Source organism: Corvus moneduloides, chromosome 25 (genome assembly GCF_009650955.1).
Source record: "Corvus moneduloides isolate bCorMon1 chromosome 25, bCorMon1.pri, whole genome shotgun sequence".
Taxonomy (NCBI): Eukaryota; Metazoa; Chordata; class Aves; order Passeriformes; family Corvidae; genus Corvus; species Corvus moneduloides.
Window position 1 is genome coordinate 1,768,164 of NC_045500.1, and position 12,474 is coordinate 1,780,637.

At 49.8% G+C, this 12,474-nt stretch overlaps 1 protein-coding gene across 6 annotated transcripts in view; it reads left to right on the plus strand.

Moving 5' to 3' along the window:
* Positions 1–1,279: 1,279 nt before the first annotated feature.
* The window catches only part of PKNOX2 (PBX/knotted 1 homeobox 2), an 86,493-nt gene continuing 75,298 nt past the window's right edge, over positions 1,280–12,474 (plus strand). For 5 of the 6 annotated variants that reach the window (XM_032133730.1, XM_032133726.1, XM_032133728.1 and 2 more), the window contains exon 1: positions 1,280–1,351. The gene's annotated coding sequence lies outside the window, so the exon portion shown is untranslated. The remainder of the gene's footprint in view (positions 1,352–12,474) is intronic. The other variant, XM_032133729.1, reaches the window with a different exon arrangement.

Sequence of the window (12,474 nt, forward strand, 5' to 3'; positions counted from 1 at the left end):
TGCTGATTTGCAAGTGGTCATTTGTTCTGGAAAACCGAAGAGGGAAAATTAAAAGTGTTTCGGGTTCCTGGCCTTAAATTTAATTTGTTTTACCACCTTTCCCATTGCATCCCTGACCCCATGGCCATCCCTTACACATCATTTAGTGCTGCTGGCTCATACATCCCTCTGTAACTCTTTGGAGCCAATTTTAACCTATTCCCTAACCAATTAACCTTAACCTATTCCAAAGGAATTCTGGGGCTGTTTTGAGTGACTCCGCCCCCCACCCAAGATCCTTAGGAAATGGGCAGAAATCCAGCGTTTCTCGTTAAATCCGTTCTTGATAGCATTTTTCATCAGGGAAAGGGTTGGAAAATTGGGAAAAAAACCCTGTGGCCAGACTGATCCAGAAAAATCCATCCCTGTGGCTTTTGCAATAAAATATGGGAAAATTTGGCTATAGGACCCAGTGCTCCCAATGAAAGTGATTCCAGGAAAACCTCATCTTCTTTGCGAAAGAGAAGGGCAGTTGATACCTCATGCGGACCAAAATTTGGGTAGGGGGAGCTCGGTCAGAAGCCACTTTCCCCCAGATGAACAATAATTAATAGATGCGAGTGTTTTGCCTGGGGGATAATACCACAGGAGGAGTTTTGGGTGGGATCTCACTGGGTGCCCTAAATTTCACGGTTGTGCTGGGGGGTGGGCGGGTTTGGTAACCCCCCCTGGGGGTCTTGATGGAGGGGGCACTGCGGGGGTTGGAGCTGGGGGAGTCCGGGGCCACCGAGGCTGGCTCTGAATCTGTCTGGGATGGCAAAAGCATCCGGGGGGGGAGGGGAGGCGGTGGAAATACGGAGGGAGCAGATGCTGCTGGAGGAGAAATACGTGTTGGGGGTTAATACGGATGCGCGGCGGTATATTGGGGAAACGAGGTGGGGGGACAGATGCTGCTGGGGAGGCAGATGTGGTGGGGGGAATCTGGTTGCGGGGGTGCAGGTGGTGCAGGTGCACCCCGGCTGAGGGGAGCAGGGGCAAAGGCGGCGATGTCCGGGGGACACCGGGGGGGTCCGGAGGCAGGCGGGGGGACGGCCGCGTTTTGGGGAGGGGGCGGGGGGGGAGGGGGGCAGGACGGGGGAGCGGGCGCCGGCCAGCAGGGGGCGCTGCCGGGGAGCGGCGAGGGGGCGGGGCCGGGGGCGGGGCCTGGCGGGGGCGGGCCCGCGGGGGGCGGGGTTTGGCGTCGGGGGCGTGGCCCTGCGGGCGGTGGGCGGGGCCTGTCGGCGGCGGCGCGGCGGGGCCGGGCGGGCGGGCGGGCGGCGAGCGGCGGCCGCGCTGTCAGGCCGGTGTCGGTGTGATGAAGATTGGCGGGCAGGTAGGGCTGTCACTCACGGCGGGGCCGCCGCGCGGGGGCGGGCGGAGCCGCGGAGCCCGGCGGACAAAGCGGCGCGGGCGGCGGGGCACGTGCGGCGACGGCGGGGACACCCCCCTCCCCCCCCACCCCCCATCCCCTCCGGTGTGGGAAGTAACTTGCCGTTCCCGCCGTCTCCCCGGCGGTGCGGGGCCGGGGCAGCGCGGGTGTCCGTCCCCGGTGTCCGGTTCCCCCTCCGGGCTGACCTCCGGCCGGCTGTGCCACTGCGGTTCTCCGCCGTGACCCCCTCGGCCGGGCGCGATAATTTTGGGGGGATGCAGCGATTCGGGCGGGGTGCACCCCCTCCTCCCCATCCCCCGACCGGTTGCAGCGATCCCGGGGGGAGGCGTCCAGTGATCTGGGGGTTGCGCACCCCGCCAGCCGCTCACAGACCCCCCAAAGGTTGCGGCCCCCCGAACAACTTGCAGCCCCCGCTGTGCCCGGTTGCAGAACCCCCCGGGAGGGTCGCGGTGTTTTTGGGGGGGGGGGGGGGTCGTACCCCACAGTTGGTCGCAGTCTCCCCCCGCCGGTTGCAGCCCCCGCTGCCCGGTTGCAGGGCTTTTAGGGGGGTTGCGACCTCCGGCCGGCTGCGGACCCCCCCAGCCGGTTTCAGATCGCCCCTGCCCCAGCGCTCCCCGTGCCCCCCCGGGGGCTGCAGCCCCCCGCGCTCGCTGCAGTGACCTCGGACCGGCTGCAGACCCCCGAGCACTTGGCGTGCTCCCACCGCGGGGCTGCTCCAGCCCCTCCAGCCGCTCCTAGTGCCCTCCCTGGGGGCTGCAGCCCCCCCTTACCAGTTGCGATCCCCCCTGGCTGCCTGCAGCCCCCTCGCAGGGATGGCAGCCCCCCGCAGCTGGCCACGGTTGCCCCGGAGGGGGGGTGGCAGCCCTCCCCCCCCCCCCAGCTGGTCCCAGCCCCCGGGAAGAGCTGTAGCCCCCCAGCTCCTGGCATTTGGGAGCTGGGAAGTTGTCCCCCGTGCAGCCGGGGTGGGGGGCTGCAGCGGGTGCTGGTGGGGGGGTGGGGGGGAGGCGCTTTATCTGCAGCCTCCCGGCTTTGCAAAGCACCCAGTTAGCTCGGGGTGCCCTCCCAGGACCCCCAGGGCACCCACTGGAGGTGGGGGGGCACCGTGCCACCTCGCAGGGCCTCATGCGGGCTGCATGCCAGTGCCGGAGCGTGGCCCTCGCAGGCGTGCCGCATCCCGCCGCCTCTCCTGGGACAAACCCCTGCGTGCACCCCTCTATCCCCCGTGTGCCGCCTTCTCCTGGCGCACCTCATTTCCCCCAGGGCACCCCCTTTCCCCTGGAACACTCCACGGGACGCCCTGGCAGCCCCTCTCTCCCCCCACCTTATCCCACAGGGTTGGGTGAATACTCCAGAAATCGCTTTTAGTGGCTCTGCAGCAATGCAGGGAGGGCTTCTTAATAGTAATAATAATAATGATTATTATTATTATTATTATTTTAAATTTATCCTTGAATTTTTTATTGCATTTCCGTCCGTAGGAGGGTGGCTCCGCCGGTGGCATTGTGCAACTCGGGAAGTTTTGCCGAGGGTTTGGGGTGTCCCTCCACTTCATCCCAGTCCTCACCAGGTGTCGAAGCTCAGCTTGGGCTCCGGCTCTTTGTTTGGGCTCTTCCCGGTTTTTCTCGCTCCCAAGGATCTTTTTTCCCACTATCTCGCCGCCCACCGGGTAACGGGAAACCCTAAACCCGGCAGGATATTTTCAAACTCCCAGCCGGGGAGATTAGATTGAGGAAAGGGGGGGGATGGATTATTTTTGGCTGGGATGCAGGACAGCTGTCTGCCGGGGAGAAACAGAAAATAGGAGAGGAAATGGCTTAATTTGGCTTTTTTCAACTTATTTTGCCTTCAAATCCTCAAAAGTTTTGGGGTTAGAGTGGGGAAAAGCAGCGTGTGGCTCAGTGGACCTGGCTTTGGTGAAACTTTTGGACATCATGCCTCCAAAAGTGCTGACTCGACGTGGCTGGGATCATCCCGGTGTAGAAAAGTGGGTGCTCCCTGAAAAAAAAACCACCCCAAAACCTTTGGGGCCCGATGTTTCAGGGGCAGTTTCCAGCCTCACGTGGACGGGGGGAGGGTTTTGGGTGAATCAGTTGGATTTTGGGTGATTTAGGTGAAAAAATAGCACGTTGTTTTGGGTTTAAGCCATATGGAGCAGACAGATGATGGGATCAGGATTCCCCCTTATTTTTTTTCCCCTCCTCCCTCCTATTTTATTTAACTCCCTGCACTGAGATTCCTTCGTTAGGAGCAAAAGTTAATTGCTTGAGGCTAATTACAGGAGAGGTTAATAGGGGAGCTGGCGGTGTCAGGAAGAGAAGGAGATGCCGTGTTCCTTAGCATCCCAAAATTGGGCTTTTCAAGGCACTTTGCAGCCCTTGCCCCCCAAAGCTGGCACTGGGGGGTTCCATAAGCCCCTTCATTTTAACCTGAGATCTGTATAACATTAGATATATATTTATATATCGCATTAAATGCTCCCTAATATCATGGGGTGAGGGAAAAAACGGGGAGAAAAGTGGTGCTGAGCTTCCCCACTGAGCTTGCAGGAACATACTCCATTTTCCCTCCATCGTTTTTGGGAGGGGGAAATACAGGATATCTCATTTTTTATGGAAATCTCCCTTTCTTTGAGGAAATTGCCTTTTTTAAAAAGTTACTCCATTTTAAGGGAAACATTTCTTTTTTTTAGGAAATAGTGGTTTTTTTTAAAGAAAGTCACCTTTTTTTTTTTAAGGAAATCTCCTCTTTTTTCCTAAGGTGTTTTTTTTTTAAAGGAAATCTCCTCTTTTGGATTAAATGCATGAAGTTGTACTGGGAGAAGAGTGTTTTACCCCACTGGCACACCAGGAATAACTGTTTTTCCAGCTCAAGGATAAAACAAGACCCTCATGGGGCAGCTTTGGATTTCGGGTGATTTTGGCTTTTCCTGTGAACTTCTGAATTACTTCTTGTCTTTTTTCCAAGTTGATGGACAGCATCTATAAGTCTCTGAGCGATAATGGGGTTTTTTTTTTGTCCTCCAACAAAACTTAAATATTGGCTTGGTCCTGCTGGGAAGAGCATCCTTCACCCATCCATCCTCATCCGCAGGGATGCGGGGGCCAGACTGCACCTCCGGGTACCATCCGCATCCTGGTTGGGTTTGTGCCATGGATTCTTGGGATATTTCCTGAAGACACGGAGAAAATTAACCTGGGATGCTGGGACACCCCAATTTGGCAGAATTGATTTTCCTGGGAGCTGCTCTGGCTTGGAGTAATCAGCGAAATGAGTCAGAGCGATGGGATGGGGCGGCTGAGAGTCGATGGGAGGGATGCAAGGAGCAACATGCCACGCTTCCTAAAGTCGGGAGGAAACTTTTGCCACAATTAGGGATAAATTAAGGGAGATTTGGCATCTGCAGTCCGGGTGGGAAAGCCAGATCGAGCATCAGTGTCATCTTTATTTTAGGTCATGGGTACTGCTGATGCCTCTCAGCATCCTGTCCCCAGTTATTCCCCATCCTTGTTTCACTCCAGCATGTGGAAAGCTGCTTTTTTTGGGGTGTTAGCGGGATAATTTACTGGATCCAGACAATTCCCAGTTGCATTTAATATCCCGTGCACTGTCGAATAACTTGATTCCCAAATAATTTTCGCCACCACCAAAGAGGGTGTTAACAAATGCCCTCTAATTAGCCCAAAAATAAATTAATTCCCAGCATCATTAGCCAGATCATTAAGATGCTGGCTCCAAATAATAATCCGGAAGGATGGGAATTAATCCTCAATTAAATTTAAACTCGGGTTTATCCCTGCCTCCAGCCTTGGAAGGACCGAGGTGGTGCTCCAGGTAATCCCCATGGGAAAATGGAAAACCAACCCTGGCGGGATGGGATGGAGCCACGATCCTGGCGGGATGGAGCTGTGATCCCAGTGGGATGAGGTTGCCTTTGCCCAGCTGTGGTTTGCAGCTGTATAAATAAGACGGGAATTTGGCCTCAGCGCTTCCCAACTGCTTGATTAGATCCTATTTTTTTGGCTTTTCCTCTTCCAAACAGGAACACAAACCCTGGGTTCTCCCAGCTCTGGTTAATTGGTTCAATAGTTGGGTTGCAGAAGACCTTCAAGACCATTGGGTCCAGCTGTGCAATCGACCCCTAAACCACTTCCCAAAGCACCATGTCTACAATTTAAAAAAATTGTTATTTACTTATTACTTATTTTTATTTTATTTTAATTTAATTTTAATTTCATGTTATTTCTTATTTTATTTTATGGTTTAGTTTCTTTTAATTTTTGATTATCTGGTTTAGTTTTATTTTTATGCTTATTTTAAAATTTTTAAAAAAATTTTTTTTTCTTTCTTTTTTTCTGCTTTGTCACTATTTGTTTTTTTTACCTTGACTTTCATATTCCAGGCCATGCTTCCCCCATCTTCCAGCATCCTGTGCCACCTGTCCCATCCTTCCCATACAAAATATAATCCAGGCAGGAAAATCCCAAATATCCAGGTAGCCTCACCAAAAGGCCATGACCCCTCAGGTTTAAGGATGCAGCACTGCTGATGCTCCCCAAAAACCAGATTATTTTGGTGCAGGAGGAGGAGAAAGTGAAACCCAACTTGTGTCGAGGGGAAAAACATTCTCCACTAATGTTCAATCCGGAGCTTTTGGCTTTAACAAGGTGTTACAAAAACTATGAGAAATGTTATAAGTGAGCCCACAGTTTTTGGCCAGGCTTTCCCTTCCCTGGCTGGGCTGGCTGCCTGGATCCCTGCCAGAAATCTCAGAAAGCCAATTAAAAATAATCCCGATTTTGGACCAATTATGGGAAGCTTCTATTTTATTTCTTCCCCCATGTAGTATTTTTTTGGAGATGTGTTTGGGAGTGGGGTTTCGAGTGAGAAAATCCTGTCATGCCCAGAAGAGAGCGGGAACAACCTCAGTCCCCACAGGAGCTGGGAGCTTCTCCAGTCTTGGGTTAGAGCTTGAACCCCTTGGAATTTTTTCCAAGTCAGGAAAAGCTGATTTTGTTTTCACTTTCCCCCCCTTTTCCCCCCTTTTCCCCTGATTTTCCTCCTTTCCCCCCCTTTTTTCCCTAATTTTCCTCCTTTCCCCCTTCCTCCCCCCCCATCTTTTTCTCCTTTCCCCCCCTTTTCTACCTTTTCTCCTTTATTTTTTTTATATTTTCCTTTGTCTTCTTTTTCCCCATCTTTTTTTCCTCCCCTTTCTTTTCCCTTTTTCCTTATTTCCTTTTTTGCTTCCTATTTTATTTTATTTTATTTTATTTTTTCCTTTTTTACCTTTTTAAAATATTTTCCTTTTTGTTTTATTTTGCCCTTGATTTTCCTTTTTTTCTTCTCCTCCTTTAAGTATTTTTTCTTTTCCCCTTTTCCCCTTTTTTCCTTGTTTTCCTTTTTTCCTTCCCCCCCCCCCAAAAAAGAGGAATGTTTTTTCCCTTTCCCCCCTGTCTTTCTTTCTCACTCCTATTTTTTCCCATTTTCTCTTTTCTGCCCTCTTTTATTTTCTTTTTGGCTTTTCCTCTTTCCTTTTCCCTTTTTCTTCTTTTGTTTTTCACTTTTATTTTTTCCTTTATTATTTTTCCTTTTTCCTCTCCTTTTCCCCCTTTTTTCCCATCGTTTTTGGCAGCCCAGCCCTATCCAAGCAGCAAACCCAACCTGCCCCAGCCCTCTGGGGTCCCCCCCGATGCCACGCGCTCTGCCCCCAGCCCAGCAAGGAGGCAAAACTTGGCCAAATAATTGAAAAAAAAAGAACAATATCGAATTGTAGCAGTTTCCTTTGCCATTACCAGATCAGCAATGTGTTATGCCCAGGATTATTTGGTGGAGGCAGCACCAGCCTCTCCCAGCTCCATCACTCCCAGGTACGTCGAGGGCACTTTATGGCTTTATAAAGCCCTTAAAATGTTTTTTTTAAACACTACTTGAAGCTTCCAAGGCAAGTTTGAGAATAGCAATTACCAGCTCCTGGATCCCTGGGCGAATTCCCACGGTGATGGTGGATGTAAACCACTTTAGACATTTTTAATGCTCCTGAGCAATAAATTTAAAAGGGAATTTATTGTTCCAAGCTGCTAATTTCTCCATCCGAATGCCGCTGCCTGTTGCCGGTGCTGATGCCGAGGACAGCTGGGAGCCTGGATGGAGATTTTGATGCTATCCCAGAAAGAAAAGTCTTTTGCCTGCCTGATTTTTCTCCTTTTTTCCCTGTTTACTATTTTTACCCTATTTCCACTCTCTTCCTGCTGCCTCTTTCCAAAGGGAACGCTCCCAGTGAGTGAGGATGATGAGCTGAGCCCTCTCCGGGTCTTGTGTTTTATCATCCCCTTCATCAGCTCATAATAAATAATTATAAATAATTGGCTCAGGGATGGTGGGTGGAGGTCTCCCCTCCAGACCATCCTGCATTCCATGCCCTCCATCCCACCTCTTGCATCTTGCATCCCCTCCCTGACCTTGCTCACCCAATTTAGATAGAATTATTCAAAAAAACCCCCCAAAATCTGGGTTCTGAGGAGATGAACTTTGCTGGAGGAGTTTAAAAAAAAAGAAATAAATTCTTATTATTTCCTAGCTCAACCCCAAGAAAATCCCATTTCTATAAAATGCCTGCAAAGGTCTTTTAATGCATTTACGTGCAGAAATTGGTCTCTTTATATCTTGGTGCCAGATCCAAGATCTCATAACTCTGGCAATTAGTTAATTGCTCTAAAACAAAAATAATGAAGTGGGGCACTTTGTCAGTGGGGTGGTAAAGAACAAACTTAACTATCATAGAAAAGGAACAATAAAAAAATAAATAGCAATACATGCTCAATAACCAAGAAAAAGTAAATAGTAAATAATTAAAGATAACAATATGAATTTAATACTAAATGGTATCGATGGGTTATTTTCCTGTAGGGTGATGCTGGTGTGATTTTAGTGATGCTCATCCAACTTCAGGGATGCTGGTGCCAGTTTCAGGAATGCCAGTACAATTTTCATAGATGCAGTTTTAGTGATGCTCCTTCAGTTCTAGGGTTGATGGTGCAACTTCAGGGGTGCTGCTGCAATTTTAGGGATGCTGCTGCAGTTTTAGGGATACTCATCTACCTGTAGTGATGCTGGTCTCATTTTAAGGATGCTGGTCTCATTTTAGGGATGCCAGTGCAGTTTTAGGGATGCTGGTGTGATTTTAGTGATGCTGGTCCAGCTTTAGGGATAGTGATTCAGTTCTAGGGATGCTTATCCAGTTTTAATGTTGCTCATCCAATTTTAGCAATGCTGGTACAATTTTGTGGGTGCTTATCCAGATTAGGGGCTACTCGTGCAATTCTAGTGATTCTGATGCATTTTTACCAACACTTGTCCATTTCCAGTGATGCTCCTCCAGCTCCTGGCTGTGACTCCTCCAGACCAGTAACCACCATGGGCATATTCCCCATTCCTGCTATTTTCCCCCATGAAAACCTGACTCCCCCCCGCAGTCCCACTGTCTTAACCATCACTTTTTATCAAGTTGCTTTTCACTCTTTTTGAGCATTTCAGTGTTTTCTCCTCGTACCAGGAGCCACCTCTTGCTGTTGGGGAGCTTTTCCTTCTTTCCAACGTGACCTTTGCCATCTTAATCCCACCCTGTACCGTGCTAAATCATTCCTCCTTGCCTAAACAACCTCCAAAAGGTTTTTTTTCCTGTTCCTTCCCTTTTAAATTTAACACCCCAAACAGTGGAGCTGAAGGTCCTGCTGAGAATATTTATGCTAAAACCACCAAATAAAGCTATTTAGTAGCATCTTTAATAGCTGAGTACCTGGCAAGTGGCCAGGGTTATCTCAAGGTAGAGATGGGGGGGGAGGGGGGGTATTTTCCCTGCAACCATTTCTATAGGGAATTGGCTCAACAGGGGAAAAGGCAGAGAAATTCCCAGTGCTGTTATCCCTGCAGGAATTACTGGGAGCGTTTTCACCCAGAATTAATTGTGCTTGGAGAGGGGCTCAGTGCAGCAGTGCTCTCACACTGCTGTGATAAGACGGGAAGGGCTCAGGGATTGGGAAGTGGCCGCATTGGCATTCCGGCCTCCGGTTTGGGTGCGCTGAGTGTAAATCTGGGAAGCGATGGGGTGAGACCCGCTACAAGGTGGGATTTGCATAATTCCCTTCGCAAGATTCCCATCACCCAACTGCTCCAGCCCAGCTCTGGCTCGGCCCATCCATCCCACATCCCAGTGCTGCCCTGGGGGGCTGCTCCCCCATCCGAGGGCACCCCATGCCCTGCTCCAGCACCCGGCCGGGGCACACAGCACCCTTGAGCCAAGCAGGCAGAATTCCACCCTTTGTTTCCTGTTCGCCGGCTCGACTTCGGGAGGCTGGAGCGCTCAACAAGCCCCTCTTTGTGCTAATTTAATTAATGGCCGGGGCTGAGGGCAGTGGGGATGAGACACGGTGGCTATAAATACCTGCCTGGGGGGGAGCATGGGGGCCTTCAGCCCAGCAGCAACTGAACGGAGATCTAATTAATTTCAATTTAATTCAAATTGACTCAGAATAAAACCCTATTGATTGATTGATTTATACTAGAAAGCCAAAGGTTGATTGGGTTCTAATAGAAAATTATCGATGGATCAATTTATAATAGGAAGTCATGAGTTGATTTGCTTGTAATAAAAATTTATTGACTGGTTTGGCGTAGCAGATCGTGGGTTGATTGATTAATAATGGGAAATTATTGATTGATTCATCGTAGAAAATAGTGGGTTGATGAACAGTAAAAAATTATGGATTGATGTACACTAGAAAATTATTGATTGATGGATTTAGAATAGAAGGTAATGGATTGATCACATTATAACAGAAAATTATTGATTTGTAATAAAAATATTGGTTGATTTATAGTAGAAAATTATCAATCAATTGATTGATAAGAGGGAATTACTATGCAGGAGAGCAGTGTGAGTGCTGGACACACATTGTCCTCCCCATCCCAGTTTTGAGGAAGGAGAATCTTGTCCCCTGTGAGCAAAGTGCAGCTGGTGATCAACCTGTTCATGTACTCCTAGAGGCAAATAACTTCTCTGATGCAAACTGAACATCCCAATAGTGATTTCCAGGGAGAAGCACCCCTTGGATATACGTGCACACGCTCCTGGTGCGCCTCCTGCCAGTGTTCAAGTGCATGAGCTTGGTGGATGCTCCGTTTCCTGGAAAATTCCTTGTCCCTGTGCTGGTTTTTTTTTGCTTGCAACCCGAATTTCAAACTTTGCATTCCATTTGCAAGCGAGGGAGGGGAATAACACAGAGGTAGGTTCTCTGAAGCTGCAGCAATGGAGTCGAAAAGAAATTTGAAACTTGCTGCTGAGAGAGTTTTAGCTGCCAAAAGTGATGTTGATCTTCCACGGGAGATGCAGATGATTTTTCCAGCTGATAAATGGTAGTTTTCAATGAAGAGATTGGGATATGTTAGTGAACTTTTATAATGTAGTATAGCGTAATTTATAGAAGAATAAATACAATTAATACAATTAATAGAGATACATATAATACTATAAAATAATACAGTAGGATGTTCTTTTAATGTACAATGAAATTAAGCAGTGATATGGCTGCAAGAATGGGGATAATCCTAAATCAGAGCTTTTTGGCCCCAAACAGCAAAAACCCACATTCGGCTCATTGCACGGTAGGGGGAAAAAAAAATCAGTGAATAACAATTTTCCTCCAAATTCTTGCTGTTTTGGCACATAGAGCATCACATCTTTGCTGCTGCCCTGAGTAAGGAACCCTGAGCATGCCACTGGCAGGGACCAAGTGCTAAGTTTTATTTATTTATTTTTAATATCCGTGGGAAAACTCCCCAAATACAATATAAACATCCACCAAATCCCTCTGTGATCCCAAGCCCTGGATCTCAGCTGCATCTTTGTGTCCGCTGTACCATTAATTAACAAGATTTCCAAATATTTGCTGAAATCCGAAGTGCTTTTTGCCCCCGGTGTGCATTTATTCTCCTTCCTAGAAATAAAATAAGACAAATCATTAACACCAACGGTTTGGGTGCCTGTTATTACTTTTAACATTTCTATTTCCATTCCCTTTAAGACAGGGTGTAGTCCCCGTTTATTTTAGGGATGCTGGGTCCGTGTCACATGAAACGGAGGGAAATTATTGGTGAAATGATATCCCCAACCTTAAAATAGCTGCGTTCCGGCACGGCCCCGCAATCCCTCGGCGAGGCCGGATCCTGCAACCTGAGCCCCGGCAGCCACGGGGCACGGCCGGGCCAGCGCCTCCCTCGGTTACACCCTGGCGTTATTTACGCGAGCAGCTCGCTCCTGCTTTTGCTCTGAGGGCATCAAAACAGCTCGTGCCTGCAGCCCGGGTTTAGTTTTCCATATGAATAGCCCGAATCCTTGCAGGGAAAATCTGGGAGTTGAGTGTATCGGTGTTTGGTGCCTCGTTTTCTCCCTGTGCAACGGGAGCTGGAGCATCCCTGGTCCAGCCTGGGATGATCCCTGGTGCCCCAAGCACTGGGTACAGAGGGAGCTGGAGCATCCCTGAGCATCCCTGTCCAGCCTGAGATGATCCCTGGTACCCCAAGCACTGTTTGCACAGGGAGCTGGAGCATCCCTGAGCATCCCTGGTCCAGCCTGAGATGATCCCTGGTACCCCAAGCACTGTTTGCACAGGGAGCTGGAGCATCCCTGAGCATCCCTGGTCCAGCCTGGGATGATCCCTGGTGCCCCAAGCACTGGGTGCACGGGGAGCTGGAGCATCCCTGAGCATCCTTGGCCAAGCCTGGGATGATCCCTGGTGCCCCAAGCACTGGGTACACAGGGAGCTGGAGCATCCCTGAGCATCCTTGGTCAAGCCTGGGATGATCCCTGGTGCCCCAAGCACTGGGTGCACGGGGAGCTGGAGCATCCCTGAGCATCCCTGGTCCAGCCTGGGATGATCCCTGGTGCCCCAAGCACTGGGTGCACGGGGAGCTGGAGCATCCCTGAGCATCCTTGGTCAAGCCTGGGATGATCCCTGGTGCCCCAAGCACTGGGTGCACGGGGAGCTGGAGCATCCCTGAGCATCCTTGGTCAA